This window comes from Puntigrus tetrazona, chromosome 15 (genome assembly GCF_018831695.1).
Source record: "Puntigrus tetrazona isolate hp1 chromosome 15, ASM1883169v1, whole genome shotgun sequence".
Lineage (NCBI taxonomy): Eukaryota > Metazoa > Chordata > Actinopteri > Cypriniformes > Cyprinidae > Puntigrus > Puntigrus tetrazona.
Genome location: NC_056713.1, coordinates 18,945,209 through 18,962,050, shown reverse-complemented (window position 1 = coordinate 18,962,050; position 16,842 = coordinate 18,945,209). Strand labels below are relative to the sequence as shown.

Genomic DNA, 16,842 nt, shown 5'->3' with positions numbered 1-16,842 from the left:
TTATTTTTATATTTCGATTCTGTCCTAAACTTTCTATTCACAAAAGAATCCTAAAAAAATACACAAAAAATTTTATGCAGCACAACTGATTAAACCAATTTACAATTTGAGCAGATCTACACTAGAATAATTTCTAAATGATCATGTAAGGTTTCAGATTTAAAATATATGTATATATATATATATATATATATATATATATATATATATATATATATATATATATATATATATATATATATATATATATATATTTCCCCTTAAGATTTTAAAATAAAAGTAAATTTCTATACATGAATTTCTCAAATACTAAATACACTATTGTCATGAATGCCTTTTTCAAATGATGTTAAAATTTGAAACAGTATTTCTATTTGCCTACAGCGCAGACTTTCTGATTCTTGAAGCTGAAGGATCAAGGAAATCTTAATCTGTTTTAGAGTTTTAGGTTAGTAAATGTTCATGCTTTTTGTTTTGTGTGTGTATATATATATATATATATATATATATATATATATATATATATATATATATATATATATATATATATATATATATATATATATCTTCCCTTCCTTCAAATGCTAAATGCACTCTTGTCGTGGATACCGTATGTCTTTTTCAGATGATGTTAAACTTGTGGTTTCCTATTAACCTGACCCTGAAAATCCTTCTCGGGCCTCTCCTTTACGTGATGCAGATCATGAGCTCTCCAATTTGTTCTGTGGGCCGGCTTTGCACCCGCTCAGCTGGGATGGCCCTCGTGACCACATTTCATAAATTTAGCCGTTTTTATAGCTTAACCCCTGTCTGACGAAAACAGGATCCCGGACGAGCCCCCGAATTTGCGTCTTGACTCCTTCTCCCGTGCTCACCGCAGATTGCTAATTGATTATGGCCTTGCGCTTCCTCTCCAATGAGCGTGCGATAATTGTGGCGGGTTGTTAAAGTCACTTCCTGTCTCTGAGTGTTGGCTCAATGTGAAGGCCTTCAACAGGCAAACCAATCAGGAGCTTGTTCTTGCCATTTAGTTTCCACGGCGTGAATGTCTGCCAACCCTATTTTTTTTTTTAACTTGACACTGTTTACTCAATCTTAGCGTGTCTCGAGTTATTTCTGCAATTTTAGTTCTAGTGAAAATACGCAAGCGCTTCGGTTCTTCATTAATTCAAGCAAAGTTTCTGTCACCTTCTCTTGCATAACTTTTCTCGCTTAACTAAACTCTTTTTTTTTTTTTTTGCTGTGTAATTCGTTCCACATTTCTGCATGTAGGTGAGTGCCAGCGGGGCACCCAGAGCGTATCTCTGTGTGAAGTCTGAGGTTTTGACTGAGATGGATTAAACTTTCAGATGTTCAGCAACATGTCATGAACATTTCTGGAAAAGCTTAAGATGGAGCAAGAGTGAGAGGATCAGGTTTACACTTTATCCGTTTGACTTTGATTCCACGGACATGGGGGAAATGACCATATCAATATTTTTGGATGAGGTCCATAGCAAGGCCAATTACAATAAAACACACGCTACCATTCAAAACTCTCACCCCGGCTGCTTTTATTTAAAGGAAGAAGAGAAACAAACTTTCTGCTCAGGCTTTCTCAAGCCAACTTAAAGTTTGTCTCTACAAAAAATCTAATTAGTATTTAAAACACATATTTTAATATATTTTACATTTTTATTTATTACTGTGATGGCAAAGCTGCCATAACTCTACTATTCAGTGCCACATGATATTTTTTCCCCCCAGAAATCATTCTAATATGCTGCTTATCAATTTTGAAAACAGTTTTGCTGCTTTATGTTTTTGTGGACAATGTTTTTTCAGGATTCTTTAGTTTAACGTTTGTGAAAAAGTAATATTTTGTGACGTTATAAATGTGTTTTATCGTCATTTTTGACTAACTTAGTGCATTGTTTGCCTTCATTTCTACATAGCTATGTTTACACCGCTACAAAAGAAAAAAACATGCCTATGCGTTGTGATACTTTAAAATGACAGAAGACGTAACTCGGGGGAAAGAATGGTTGAGTAAATTGATATTTTTATTTTCTTGAAGGAAAAAAGTGTTTTCATAGCTTCGCAAAACTGTAGTTGAGCCACTGATGTCCTAGTGTGCATATTATCCACCCTATCTGCTCTAAACAGTATTGAAAATGACTAATATCACATTAATTTAGGATGGATAGTATGCGCATTGGGGCGCAGGCATGCAGTATTTTACTGATGTATTTAGGCCTAGTAGGTTTCTGGATCTGGGAACATTTCAGCTGTGTCGTTGTCTATGAAGGCTCCGATTTCATCAAAAATATCTTAATTTGTGTTCTGAAGATGAACGAAGGTCTTATGGGTTTGGAACGACACAATGGTTGGCAATGACTGAGTTTTCATTTAGGGGTGAACTTTTTGCCAGTTTGACAAAGCCAGTTGCAACTGCGAACGTCTATGAACGACGATCACAGCCCAGTGTAATATCGATCGATTTTTCTCTGATATATATCCGGCTTTCTCCTCCTCACACACAAGCATCCTCCGAGGCTGCATTACAACGGCGTGTCTGGATTAGTTTTAGACGATATGATTCATGTTCATTTGCTCGTACAGCTCTGAGAGTTCGTGTGAAACGTTCTGAGAAAACCGCTAACCAGGAACAGCTGTGAAACGGTCAAGTAAGCGCTCACCATATTTATGCATGAGAGAGGTTTCACTCGTTTTCCTCTGGCGGAGCTGCACCATGTAAAATGCATGCGGTGCCGGGGTAGATGAGGCTTACGGAAGACTTTTGCTCCATTCTTGACGTTCGTCGGTTTCTTATGGGTTTCTTGCCGATTTTCTGATGAATTGTTCCGGCTCGTTTCAAAGAGCTGGAACTTTCGAGGATTGAAAGACCAAGACGACAAATTCTTTCCTTCTTGTTTTGAGAAAATGTTTACTATAGCATTTTAGAAGAAAAGACCAGTCTGAGTTTACTAGTGACTTTACATATTATATTATCAACTTTATTTAAAAAAAATTAAATCTATATATATTGTGACGGGAGGAGCCAACGACAGACACAGTGGGCGTGGCGTCAGGCCTCGGAGAGGCTTTTTATTAACAAAAATAGTACAAAATAAAGTGTCCAAGGGGAAAAGTGTCCAAATAAAAGGGGAAACTGGTGCCCTCGTTGTGCTTCTGGGATTGTGGAAGGTCAGGTAGTGTTCCAGGGGGGCAGGGTCCAGGTAAGGGGCGGAGTCCGGCGGTCGCACGCGCCCTCTCCTGTTTGGGGCGCGAGGGGCGGCGGCTTCTTCCGCGGCATCTCCGTCGCTTCTTTCCTCCGGTCGTCAGAGATTTAGGGGATTTAACGGCTCGGCATCCTGGCCCGTCAGCCGTATCCGGGTGCAGTCGTCGCCTGGACTGTACGGGGTCCCACGACGCGCTTGTCTAGCGGCGGGACGAGCTCCTTCACGCACCCTTCCTGGACCCACGAGGACACCAGCGTGCATGCACGGGGGAAGAGACCGGTCTCCCGAGGAGAGACGCGGTCAGGTATTTAACGGCGACGGTGACAAGGCTAATCCCCTTCAGGTGCGCCTCGTCACACGCCGCCAGACCTGACCGATACCACGCCCCTCCTCTCGAACACACCCACTCCCGTCGGGAGCCTGGTGAAGGGCGGCGAACAAAGGACGGGGTGATGGTGACAATAAAGAGGAGGGGCAGCCGACTCGTCACATTCCCCTCCCCAAGCGTCAACCCCGTCAGGCGGTCGCCGCCCACGCAGGAGTGCTACCTTCCTCAACCAGGCTCCAGCAGTCGGAGTGGGCGGGGCAGGGATTCCTCTCCGGCAACTCCTCTCGCACCGGGACAGAGAAACCGGGAATTAGTCGGAATGCTCAACCAGCCACCGGTAAATGACCATAAGCAAGCGTCACTTACCCTTCCTGGTGGCTGGGAGCGAGTCTCCGTTGTTCCTCCATCCCGGCATGGGTACCAGCGAGAGGGGATGACGTCATCAGATGTCGCCCAACTGTGCCGTCTAAGCTCCGCCTTGCCTGCATTCTCCACCACTGTGACGGGAGGAGCCAACGACAGACACAGTGGGCGTGGCGTCAGGCCTCGGAGAGGCTTTTTATTAACAAAAATAGTACAAAATAAAGTGTCCAAGGGGAAAAGTGTCCAAATAAAAGGGGAAACTGGTGCCCTCGTTGTGCTTCTGGGATTGTGGAAGGTCAGGTAGTGTTCCAGGGGGGCAGGGTCCAGGTAAGGGGCGGAGTCCGGCGGTCGACGCGCTCCCCTCTCCTGTTCGGCGCGAGGGGCGGCGGCTTCTTCCGCGGCATCTCCGTCGCTTCTTTCCTCCGGTCGTCAGAGATTTAGGGATTTAACGGCTCGGCATCCTGGCCCGCCAGCCGTATCCGGGTGCAGTCGTCGCCTGGACTGTACGGGTCCCACGACGCGCTTGTCTAGCGGGCGGACGAGCTCCTTCACGCACCCTTCCTGGACCCACGAGGACACCAGCGTGCATGCGGGGAAGAGACCGGTCTCCCGAGGAGAGACGCGGTCAGGTATTTAACGGCGACGGTGACAAGGCTAATCCCCTTCAGGTGCGCCTGCGTCACACGCCGCCAGACCTGACCGATACCACGCCCCTCCTCTCGAACACACCCACTCCCGTCGGGAGCCTGGTGAAGGGCGGCGAATAAAGGACGGGGTGATGGTGACAATAAAGAGGAGGGGCAGCCGACTCGTCACATTCCCCTCCCCAAGCGTCAACCCCGTCAGGCGGTCGCCGCCACGCAGGAGTGCTACCTTCCTCAACCAGGCTCCAGCAGTCGGAGTGGGCGGGGCAGGGATTCCTCTCCGGGCAACTCCCCTCTCGCACCGGGACAGAGAAACCGGGAATTAGTCGGAATGCTCAACCAGCCACCGGGTAAATGACCATAAGCAAGCGTCACTTACCCTTCCTGGTGGCTGGGAGCGAGTCTCCGTTGTTCCTCCATCCCGGCATGGGTACCAGCGAGAGGGGATGACGTCATCAGATGTCGCCCAACTGTGCCGTCTAAGCTCCGCCTTGCCTGCATTCTCCACCACTGTGACGGGAGGAGCCAACGACAGACACAGTGGGCGTGGCGTCAGGCCTCGGAGAGGCTTTTTATTAACAAAAATAGTACAAAATAAAGTGTCCAAGGGGAAAAGTGTCCAAATAAAAGGGGAAACTGGTGCCCTCGTTGTGCTTCTGGGATTGTGGAAGGTCAGGTAGTGTTCAGGGGGCAGGGTCCAGGTAAGGGGCGGAGTCCGGCGGTCGCACGCGCTCCCTCTCCTGTTCGGGGGCGCGAGGGGCGGCGGCTTCTTCCGCGGCATCTCCGTCGCTTCTTTCCTCCGGTCGTCAGAGATTTAGGGGATTTAACGGCTCGGCATCCTGGCCCGTCAGCCGTATCCGGGTGCAGTCGTCGCCTGGACTGTACGGGGTCCCACGACGCGCTTGTCTAGCGGCGGGACGAGCTCCTTCACGCACCCTTCCTGGACCCACGAGGACACCAGCGTGCATGCACGGGGGAAGAGACCGGTCTCCCGAGGAGAGACGCGGTCAGGTATTTAACGGCGACGGTGACAAGGCTAATCCCCTTCAGGTGCGCCTCGTCACACGCCGCCAGACCTGACCGATACCACGCCCCTCCTCTCGAACACACCCACTCCCGTCGGGAGCCTGGTGAAGGGCGGCGAATAAAGGACGGGGTGATGGTGACAATAAAGAGGAGGGGCAGCCGACTCGTCACAATATATACATACATACACACACACACACATATATATATATATATATATATATATATATATATATATATATATATATATATATATATATATATATATATATATATATATATATATATATATATATATATATATAATTCATTATTATTTTTGTACTAATTAATTCCCTTATGTGTTCAGCATGTATTCGAACATTTACTTGGTTCTGGATGAATAGACATAAAGGCTGGGTGAATAAATCAGGTGCACAGTTATAATAAGTATTTACCGGTAGACAAGATATGAATTGTTATTTATGCTAAATAATATTTAGGAGGAGAAGCTGAGACCTGCAGCAGGTTAGACTTGTAGAAAATATAATGCCGATAAATTTCGATAAAAATGTTAATGTGCTTCTTTTGCTTGATGCTGAATGAAACTTGAGTATCAGTGTAAGCTGTGAGGCTTTTTCTCAAATATGCCTTGTGGTCTGTTCAGTTGCCTCCTGCTGGTTTGCAAAGATGATTAATGACCGAACATCACTCACATCCAGCACCTCTGTCTTGTGAAATCAGAAGACCCTCTTGAGAATCATCTGCATGCCCGACACGTGTAAATCTGATTTTGTGAAGGCTTTGCTGTGTTTCTTTTGGCCGTGTTTCATAGTTGCTCTAAGTTGTCGTTTCCTAGGCCAAGTGGATGATGAAGGCATCAAAGGTTAGCGTTTCCTCTGATTTTCCTTTTTAATTCGTAAAACTGCATTCATTCACCTAAAAATGAAAATTCTTACCTTCATTTCGTTCCAAACCTGTGATGTTCCTATATTTAGTAAAAAAACATATTTTGAGCAATGTTACAATGGTAGTCAGCGGGGTTCAAAACTGGACCGTATATAGAAAAAAACATTTTATAATATACCTTTTATGTTCAAAAACCTGCCAGTGACGTCTCTCTGTATTTTTGTAGTCACGTCGTGGTACGAAACACAAATACAGCAAGCATTTTTACATCCTGACGCCTGTGATTTCACAGATGTGATTTTGTCAGTACACCATCGGGTCTAACAAAATCCCGTCTGACAGCCATTTAGGTCATTTCCTCTCTTTAAGACCCCGTAATACAGCTCTCTGAAGGTAAAGACTGCCCAGCGCGTCGCCTGACGAAATTGGGAATGTTGGGTAATCTAATTAGAGGGCAGGACGGGGGCCCATGGGGCCACAGACTGTGGCGAAGCAGGGAAACACTCGCCCTAAAGCTGCGCACCGCAGGCTGGCTGTGGTAATGTCTGAGAGGCTAATTCTTCCTCATGAGGAAAAACAGGACCTTCTCTGAAGGGGACGGACACAACCCTGCTCTGACCGCAGAGATAGAGGATCGCTGACCCTTTGTGGAGTGAGTGAGTCAGTCTGTTCCAGTCAGAGTCAAAGGGTTGTCCCTTTTTACTTATTACAGGAAAAAAAAATTACACCATATTCGCTAAAAATGATATTTGGTTTAATGGGATGGTTCGTGTAATTTGATAAAAGAATTGTGCTTTGGGTAGCGAAAGTTATGCATGCGTGTGTGTGTGTGTGTGTGTGTAAATGATATATATATATATATATATATATATATATATATATATATATATATATATATATATATAAAACACACGTTATAAAGTATTAGTGTATATATAAGTATTTGGAAAAACTGTAAAAATGTAAAACTGTGAAAAGACAATTTTTTTGTATTATGCCCATCATGGCTTTTTATGTATTTAGTTAACTTATTTGATATTAATTGTATTATTGCATTGTTTATTGTTCATATAAAACCAGTTATGACGGCTTTAAATGATTATGTTGTTTTATAACAGTTATGTAGGCCTAGGTAAGTTCAGATGGAATAATTCATTATTCTATGAAATGATTTGTAATCAGATTTACGCTTTTTAACATAAGAATTGTAAATGTATCAATAGGTTGTTATACCGTTTATTCATTTATTTGTTTTGCGGTATGTCATACAATAACATCATCATTGTATTGTTTCTTTATTTTGGAAACAATATGTGGCCTTTAATTTTACAATCTGTTTCCGATATAAGGTTTTGTCAGTGTATATATTTAAAAGTTTATTTATTAATGAATTTATTTTATTAATATTATAATCATTGTTATATATTTTTTTTTTTACAGTGAACATACTTGGGGGAAAAGCAGTGGACAGGATGGTATGAAAGAAAAGTAAGAGAGCGTGAAGCAATGCACAAATACAGAAAGAAGAGGGTAAGACAGGAGTGATTTATGTCCTGCTATTGAGAAACTAAAATAAATCCAAACTCTGTGAGAGAAACATACAGCACGGACCGTAAAACACAAGACATGCTCGGCGCTTTCCCTGCCTTAACCTCAGAAGCTTACGCTCCCTCTCCGCAATGTCAAAGCCAATAATTTAGGTTTTTGTCCTTTAGGATATTATCTGTGTTGGAAAAGACGTTTTCTCCAGCCCAAGTTTGTTGTAAAGGGAATTCTGTTTTATATAATAAGGCCAGTCTGCCGTTGGAGTCACGAAACGCTACGCTGTGGTGCTCCATTTGGAGGTGCAGGTTTGCATCTGGCCTTTTTTTGCGATGATAAATGCTAAATTATAGCTCCTATAGTTATAAGCCCATTTCATTTCGACTAATCAAATGCGATTCACTTCATTTAGAGAGAAAATAGCGCAGCGTGAGGCGTTTGATCAACGTTATTTACACACTGCGCCACAAGCATCGAGGGATCCAGAGGCCTTCGTGTCTCGGCCGACTTCAATACGCGCGCACGCTCTGAGACGCGTTCATTATCTGCTTCCGCCCCGTCTTTTTAAACTGTTTATTTATGAAGGTGGAAGGATAACGATGTCTTGATTACGCAGCAACGGGATTTGCCTTTGTGCGCCCTGTGACTGATGGGAAAGTGTGAGAGTGCGGTAAATAATTCATCCGCTTGATTTGTGACACTGTCAGCACAGTTTGTTGCTCTCAGGAACAGAAGACCAGATTGAGGCGGGAAGATCCGTGAAATTCAAGGCTGGCATTCCATAAGAAAGGAAAAGAGAAAAGTAACTTTTTTTTGACTTTTTATTGAAGGAAAAGCATCTAAAATATATATATATATATATATATATATATATATATATATATATATATATATATATATATATATATATATATATATATATAATTTTAGATGCTTTTCCTATAATATAAAAATACAGTAAATCTATGAAGCTAATTTTTATGCTAGCATAAAGATAGCAAAACTTTTTAGTCAAAATTGCTAAATGTAATCTCAGAAATGTGAAATATAAACTCAGAAAATTAAAAAATGTGAATTCAGAAAAATAGTCAGAATTGGAAGATGTGTAGTAAACTGAGAATGAAATAAAAAAATCTACTTGGAATTCTAAGAAAAAAATTCAACTCTGAATTCTGCGAAAATTCAGACGTTCTTGCAATTATGACCTGGTTATTATTATTATTATTTTTTTTTTTCTTCTCTGAATTGGGAGGAGAAAAGTCTGTATTGTTAGATAAACTCTCCATTAATCCTGTGGCAGAAACAAGCTTCTATGGTTGTTCTGCTTAATATTTTCCTGGAAACTGCTATACTTTCTAGTTCTCACATTCTTTGGTGAATAAAAACAGAACGGCATTTTATTTAGCATAGGAACCTTTTAAAACCGGAAGTCTTTTTTTGTCACATTTGATCCATGCTGAACAAAAGCATTAATTTCTTTGCAAAAAAAAAAAAAAAAAATAATCAGTTTTTCACAGATTTGTCGTTGCGGGCCCAAACTGACGGCCCATGCTTCCGAGGCCCCTCTTTACAGCTGCCTCTCGCTTTTGGGTGAGCGTTTTTACACGCGCTTTGTGATCCCTAGCATTTCCGCTTACATCCGCGTGCGGTCGACTCCGTTTCCCGTGAAAACGTTTCGATTCGGCCTCGGAAAAAGCGGACTAAGCACATGCTTGGCAAGCGTCTGTTCGAACCTCCAAATTCCAGTGAAAGCGGAGAATCCCGTTTCATAATGCGGCTCTAATGAAGCACGCTCGCGTCCCTTCGAGATCGTCCTACGCTTCGCTTTCCGGTGAGAAGTTATTCTACGCCCCCGTCTGTCTGACAAAACTCCCTATTGTTCCCTAAATCAAGAATTGTATTCAAACTCGGCCAAGCGGGCTGACAATGAGGGATGTCTCCGTGAAGTAAAGTTCCACCGAATTTTTTCTGCCTTACGGTCATCCACATCTGCGATATGCAGGAAAAGGACCTGTTCTAAGAGAGTTTTATAGAAACTTTCTTTTTGTCCCCACAAATATTCCTCATCTTTCTCTCTCTCTCTCTGGGACCAGCCAGGCAGATGTTGGGTCAGACAGGAAGTTTCTGTTCTTAATGAATCTCTAGAGAGGGTCTGGATAGGGGTTGGACCTGGATCTGTCTCTTCCGTTTAAACCTTACGCTTCGTTTTCCCGCCCTGCTTATGTAACCCTCGTACGCTCAGTAAAACTCGCCTGAGATCTATCATGTGTTTAAAAAAAAGTCTGGGGCCAGAGCTAGCGATGGTGCGACTGATATTAATACGAAGCAAAGGGTGCTGAAATCACTGGATTTTTAGTGGTTCTGACTGTTGCTCATACAAACCCTCAACATCATTTTTTTTTTTTACAGCAGCTTGCCATTTTGAATCATTTTGCTGTCGACAAGTTAAAATTAATTCGTCATTCTGTATATTATTACGGTGGTCGTAATCGTACTGATATTTCTCACAGGCGTGGATAAAAACATCTTTTCTGCTGATCCTTTGTTAATGTATATCTATTCCATTTCAAACCAGGTCTCGGGCTAATCATTTTAATTAAGCCAAAAAATTCAAAAATCCTTAAAAGGATTAAAAATGTATATGTATATGTATATGCGTTTATAATGTAGATATAACCTGCCGTTTAAAGGTTTGAGGCCGATGTGTTTGAAAGTCTTTGGCTGCCTTTATTTGAGCTAAAATACCGTAAAACCACCATTTTCTGAAATATCATTACAATTTAAAAAACGCTTTCTATTCTGTCTTTAATATATCATTTATTCCTGTGATGCAAAGCAAAATTTTATGCCCGCTTTCAGTGTCACGTGATCCTTCAAAAATCTAATGTGCTGATTTATTATTATATAAATATTTAATCATTTATTTGAAATCCTCACTGATCAATTTAATGCATTCTCGTTGAAAATTTTATATATATATATATATATATATATATATATATATATATATATATATATATATATATATATATATATAACATTTAGTATTCAATAATAGAGCTTAATTTTGCTTTCTAATTTTTTTTCTTGCTTTAATTATTGTAAATTAATTGTGTATTTACACTGCTGTTCAAAAGTTTGGGATCAGTATTTATTTGATGAAAAAACTTAATTGTGTTAAATATTACTGAAATTACAATTTTATATTATAACCTCTTTATTAATATACTTTAAAATATTATTCATCGCTGTGAAGAAAAGCTGAATTTTCAGCACCGTTATTCCAGTCTTCACTGTCTCATGATTCTTCAGCTTTTAATGGGGTCTCTCAAATAGAAAAATAATTTTATTTAAGAGTCTTTGGCATCAAAAAATTAATTCAATGTCTGTCATAGGACTTTAAAAACTTGAAAATTAATCAATATTTGTGACCATTTGAAATTTAATAGTGAAATTTTGGTAGCATTTATTCACGATTAACTACAAATTTTCTTCCAGAAAAAAACTAATTTGCTGCTTATTAATAGTTAGTAAGGTAGATATTGGGATTAGGGATGCAGAATAAGGTTATACAGAATAAGGCATTAATATGTGCTTATTTACTACTAATAAATGGCTAATATTCTAGTAATATGCATGCTAATAAGCAACTAGTTAAGAGACCCCAAAATAAAGTGGTAACCAAATTTCTCTATTTCTGTTCCATAGAGCCTACAGGCTACAGGTCATTTCTTTCAGTATTTGAAGTGACCTTTTTTTTTTTTTTTTTTTAATGTTAAGCAGGCGCACATTCATTTTGCATTTTGTACTTGTCTCTTTGCAGAAGAAACAAGTCCAGCGCTGACTGATCTGGCAGGAGAAATCGGGACTTTCAAGTGGATGCCGAAGTGTTTCAATATCCTTCTATTGTCCCGAGCCTGCGTCACGACCCTTGAACGAGGATGGAGATGGGATCGAGTTAGAGTTGGCTATTAAACCGCAGGCTTGATTAGAGGATGATGGGATTGTCCTGCAGCAAAATGGGGAAATGCTCAAGAGCTCCACTTCCCACTCTCAGGCAAGAACGCTAGAGTAATGCCTCCCTTGAGAACTCCTGTGTGTGTGTGTGTGTGTGTGTGTGTGTGTGTGACCCCAGTGAGGACAAAATATGCATGGGTCAGTGAGTTCTGCTGGGCTGGATCACAGTATGACTGACAGCACAAGGAGGTTAACCTGCTATTTTAGCTTGGCTCTGTCCTGACGGGTGATGCGCATCTGTTTAATGGAAATTATGTTTGCCATACCAAAGAGGCGTTTAGTGGTAGCCGCTGTGGACAAACATAATTATGCTGTCAATATATATCACAGTATTTTTTGATATTTTGCTTATTTTATGGTGCTTAAAAATAAAACGGTTGCTGACAACGGAAGACATTCGCGTAACGGTTCATGCACACGAACATTTATAATTTGTTAGCAAATGAGATGAGATTATATGCTATATTGATATTCATAAACCATTTCATCTTATTCATGAACTCCATAAACTTTATTTTGTTTTTTAAATGTAGAATTTAATAGACAAATCTATGCCCCATTCAAAATTGCATTACCACAAAAAGTATTATTCGATTTTATTTTTTTTTTTTATGTAAAAAGAGGGAAGAGAGAAAGAAGGCAAAAACAAAAACCATTTGTGATCATTTAAGTTTGTGTGGTTTGTGGCATTTATATATTTCCTGCTTTATTTTCCACTTTCCTCTCATACACCCACAAAAGATTTGAATGTGCAAGGCACTATAATATTTTAATTACATATTAATTTTAATTTAATGTTTTAAAATGTAATATAAATATAATAAAATACAATTGAATAAGGTTAAATAGAATAAGACATTAATATGTGCTTATTTACTACTAATATAATAAAATACAATTGAATTGAATAATTAAATACTGAATTAATTATTACTATGAGTAACTAATTAAAACTATTAAATTCAATTATACTTTATTATATTCAAATAAAAAGTAATTTCTGTAAAGGTTCATGTACATAGGAGTACTGTGTGTGTATGTATGAATATATATATATATATATATATATATATATATATATATATATATATATATATATATATATGCATGTGTGTGTGTGAATAAAGAATAATATATATATATATATATATATATATATATTAAAATAAATAAATAAATATATATATATATATATATATATATATATATATATATATATATATATATATATATATATATATATATATATATATATATATATATATATATATATATATATATGTAATTATGCATATGTGTGTGTGTGTGGGAATAAAGAATAATATATATTTAAAAAAATATCTTTCACAAATCTGCATAGTAGTTTGAGCCTATGCGCCCTTTTTAAACGAGCAGCATACTTGATAGTGACCTAAAAACAGTGCAGAAACTAATGTAAATACTAATTATTTTTGTGTATTGAAATGCAACACTGCCATATTAGCTCGATTAGAGTAACCAGGCAGTTAACACCAACAACACACCAGCAGAGGTCAGCAAGGACATTTACATATTAAACACCGTCTGACTAATTATTACTCCTTGATGAGAAGCCAAGGACAAAGCTGTACAGTAACGGCCATCATACTCCAACTTGAATGGCATTGAAACCTTGCAATAGCGTATAAAGTGAGAGTGGGTTTTTCGTGATGAAGTCCTACCCTCACATTGAGAATCCATTAGTCCTCTATAGGAAGAAACCTCCCAAGCCCCCTATTAAGGACAGGGAGTCTCCAGCGCTCTGGGATTTGGCCTTCGTCATAGGCACCGACAGTGAGAAGGAAGCCATTAAATCATAAAAAGTTGACTTCACTTTTTGAAATGAAAGGATTTATTAAAACAGTATGGTGGACCGGGGGGGTACAAAAGACTTTTAGTGATGTATTTGGCTGTTGGAGTCTTCAAAAGCGTTTGTGGCCGGAGAAGCCGGTGGGTGCGACTAAATTAATTGGAGCGTGTGACAAACAGCAGAGAGAGTCGGACTTTACAGTCAAATACTTTCATGATTTATTAGACACAAATTGTACCACCAACACGAGGAATAGCATGGAGGCTTTTTACTGCGTTCGGTCGGTGTGTAAAGCACACCTCCCGGATCATCTCTGAGGACACGTTCATAATGCTGCAGAGGAATCCGTGACTGCTGGCTGAGTGTGTGTGTGTGTGTGTGTGTGTGTGTGTGAGAGAGATAAACCACTAAAGTAACTCGTGCATCAGTGGATCTATTAGATAAACACACAGACTGCTTCATCTGCTATAACAGCCAGTTGTTAACTTGACAGATGATTCTTTTTAATATATATATATATATATATATATATATATATATATATATATATATATATATATATATAATTAAAAGAATCATTTTGAAAAGATGTTATTTATTGATTTATTTATTTATTTTAAAAGGATATTTAAATTCCATTTTAATTAAAGTCAGAAATGTTACGTATATGATTTTTAACAAAAGCTAGGGGTACAAAAGTAGCATATTTTTATTTATTTAATTCATTAATTCATTAGAAAATGTAATTCTAAAGATACAAAAGTATTGTTTTTTGCTTATTTATTTATTTATTTATTAGAAAAGGCTATTTAAATTCCATTTTATGGTATGTATGATTTGTAACAAAAGCTAGGGGTACAGAAGTACCCTATTTTTTTCTGTAAGAGATTTTAAAGAGGCACAGAAAACAGCAGAATATTGCATTTAAAATCTCAAATTATTTGTTTGTTAAATTAAAAAAATAATATTCAAATTTAAATGTAATTTAAATACAATTTTTAACAAAGGTAGGTGTACAAAAGTACCTTTTATGTATTTATATTTATTTATTAGAAAAGGATATTTAAATTTAATTGTACATTTTAACATGGTGGTACAAAAGTACCATGTTTTTCTCAGGTTTTTGTTGCATTTAAGGACACTTTAGAGAGGCACAGAAAACAATGGAACATTACATTTATAATGTAAGATTATTTATTAATATCAATTTTAATAGAACTATTTATAAGAAACAATATATTTGCATTCAAATTTAATAAAAAAAAAATTATATACAAAAGTATTTATTTTTAATTAAAAAATGAAATAAATTCGAGATTTTAACTGGACAAAAAACCCATGAAAGACTTGACTTCTTTGGGACGGCGTGATTATGAGAATCATGTCAGTGTGGCAGAACTGTCCAACAGATGTTTTTGAGATTCTGACAGCACATCAAATATTTCAGAGCTGTAACTGTGCATCCACAAAATCAACTCCACATCTTACTCAGTGAAATGTACAGTTGATAGTAAGTGCTTTAAATTGCATCAACAACAGAAACATATGTACAGCAGTCCTGGGTGCAATAAGAAGAAAATTGTGGATGCGCGAAAATCAATTGAAATTGAAAAAGTCCAAACCCAGACTGGATGACCGTTTTCCATCTCATATTTACGTGCTCGTAAAATCTGCTTTTAATTCTAGTTACTATTCGGTGGCTTTTAGTAGAACAGATGCAGACATGTCCTTTCATTTCAGCTCCTTAATTGTGTATCCTTCTATCTTTTATCCTGCCGAGACGGGTCTGTCTTGTGTTTTTGCCGTAATTTGTGTAGTGCTGAAAAGTTTTCAGAAGTAGTCAAATTATAATAGTTGAAATACACTACAAGCAGCTAATCGAAATTACATTTATAAAAGCAATTATGCGTTATGAAAGCATAAATAAAAAGCATTATTTAAATTATATAATTATTATGCTTTATGTTATTTAAAAGACTTAAAATTAATCGGTTACAGTATAGAGACCTTCTTTAAATGAAGGAAAACGTTTTCTTTTTTTGTTTTTTGTTTTTTAATGGACGTAAGATACACTTTCCCTTATTCATTAATAAAAAGCTGAACCTAAAATACATGTGATATTAAAATCAGGCAGATCATTATATTATTGCAGAACTAGATTAAGGCTGATATCCACGTGTCTTGATGCAAAAATATTAAATACGTTTGTTCTTCATATAACTTTACATGTAACTGTGTTCTCTCTATAACTGCATTAAACTTGACTTTCACTTTTGTGCTTTGGCAAAACTCAGAGAGCTACCGAATGCTCAATCATTTATTTTGAATATTTAAAATAAACTGCATTTATTTACTTCATAATTTTGTTCATAATTTGTTCAAAGGCTTCTGAAATGAAACGTTACAGACCCATTACAAATATTTTGAACAGTTTTTTCTGTATTTATTTAGATTTAACGAAGCAAAATGGAAATCTCCCGGCAAAAGCTGATTTGATCTTTACAGACTTCAAACATATCGCACTGTAATGCGTCTTTGATTCATTTTTTTTTTTTGTCTCGCGCTCCCTCTCTCTTGCCTTCGAATACATGTCTTTCTATGCAACTTTTTTCTCTTTGTCACCTCAAAAGTGAGATGAAGTCGGGCCTCGGTAAATCAGGTCACGGGGCGCCGCTGTGAGCAAGAAGGCATGACGGATAGCGAAAGAGAAAAACAAACCTTTGCGAACAGCATCCAGATCCATCTTGATAATTTGGCTAATAAGCAGGATAAACAGTGTTACTTACCCGAGACGACGGCGTTGCGACGCGGCGCTGTGAGAGATGAGAATGACCGTCTCTCGTCTTCTCCGCTCTCTCTAAATAAGGCCCCGACTCCACACTCTTTTCCCCATCTGCTAAAGCTATTTCCCCCAACAAGGCATCTGATTTCCTCCGCTTCTTTTACCCGTGAGCGGAGAAAGGCCTCGCTCTGTGCGCCATTGCA

General features: G+C 38.5%; 1 long non-coding RNA gene across 1 annotated transcript; it reads left to right on the top strand.

Moving 5' to 3' along the window:
* The first annotated feature begins 5,987 nt into the window (after positions 1–5,987).
* On the top strand, positions 5,988–12,757 carry LOC122358543. The gene is made up of 3 exons (XR_006252622.1): positions 5,988–7,122; positions 7,911–8,000; positions 11,836–12,757. It is a non-coding gene; the product is annotated as an uncharacterized LOC122358543 (long non-coding RNA).
* Positions 12,758–16,842: the final 4,085 nt, after the last annotated feature.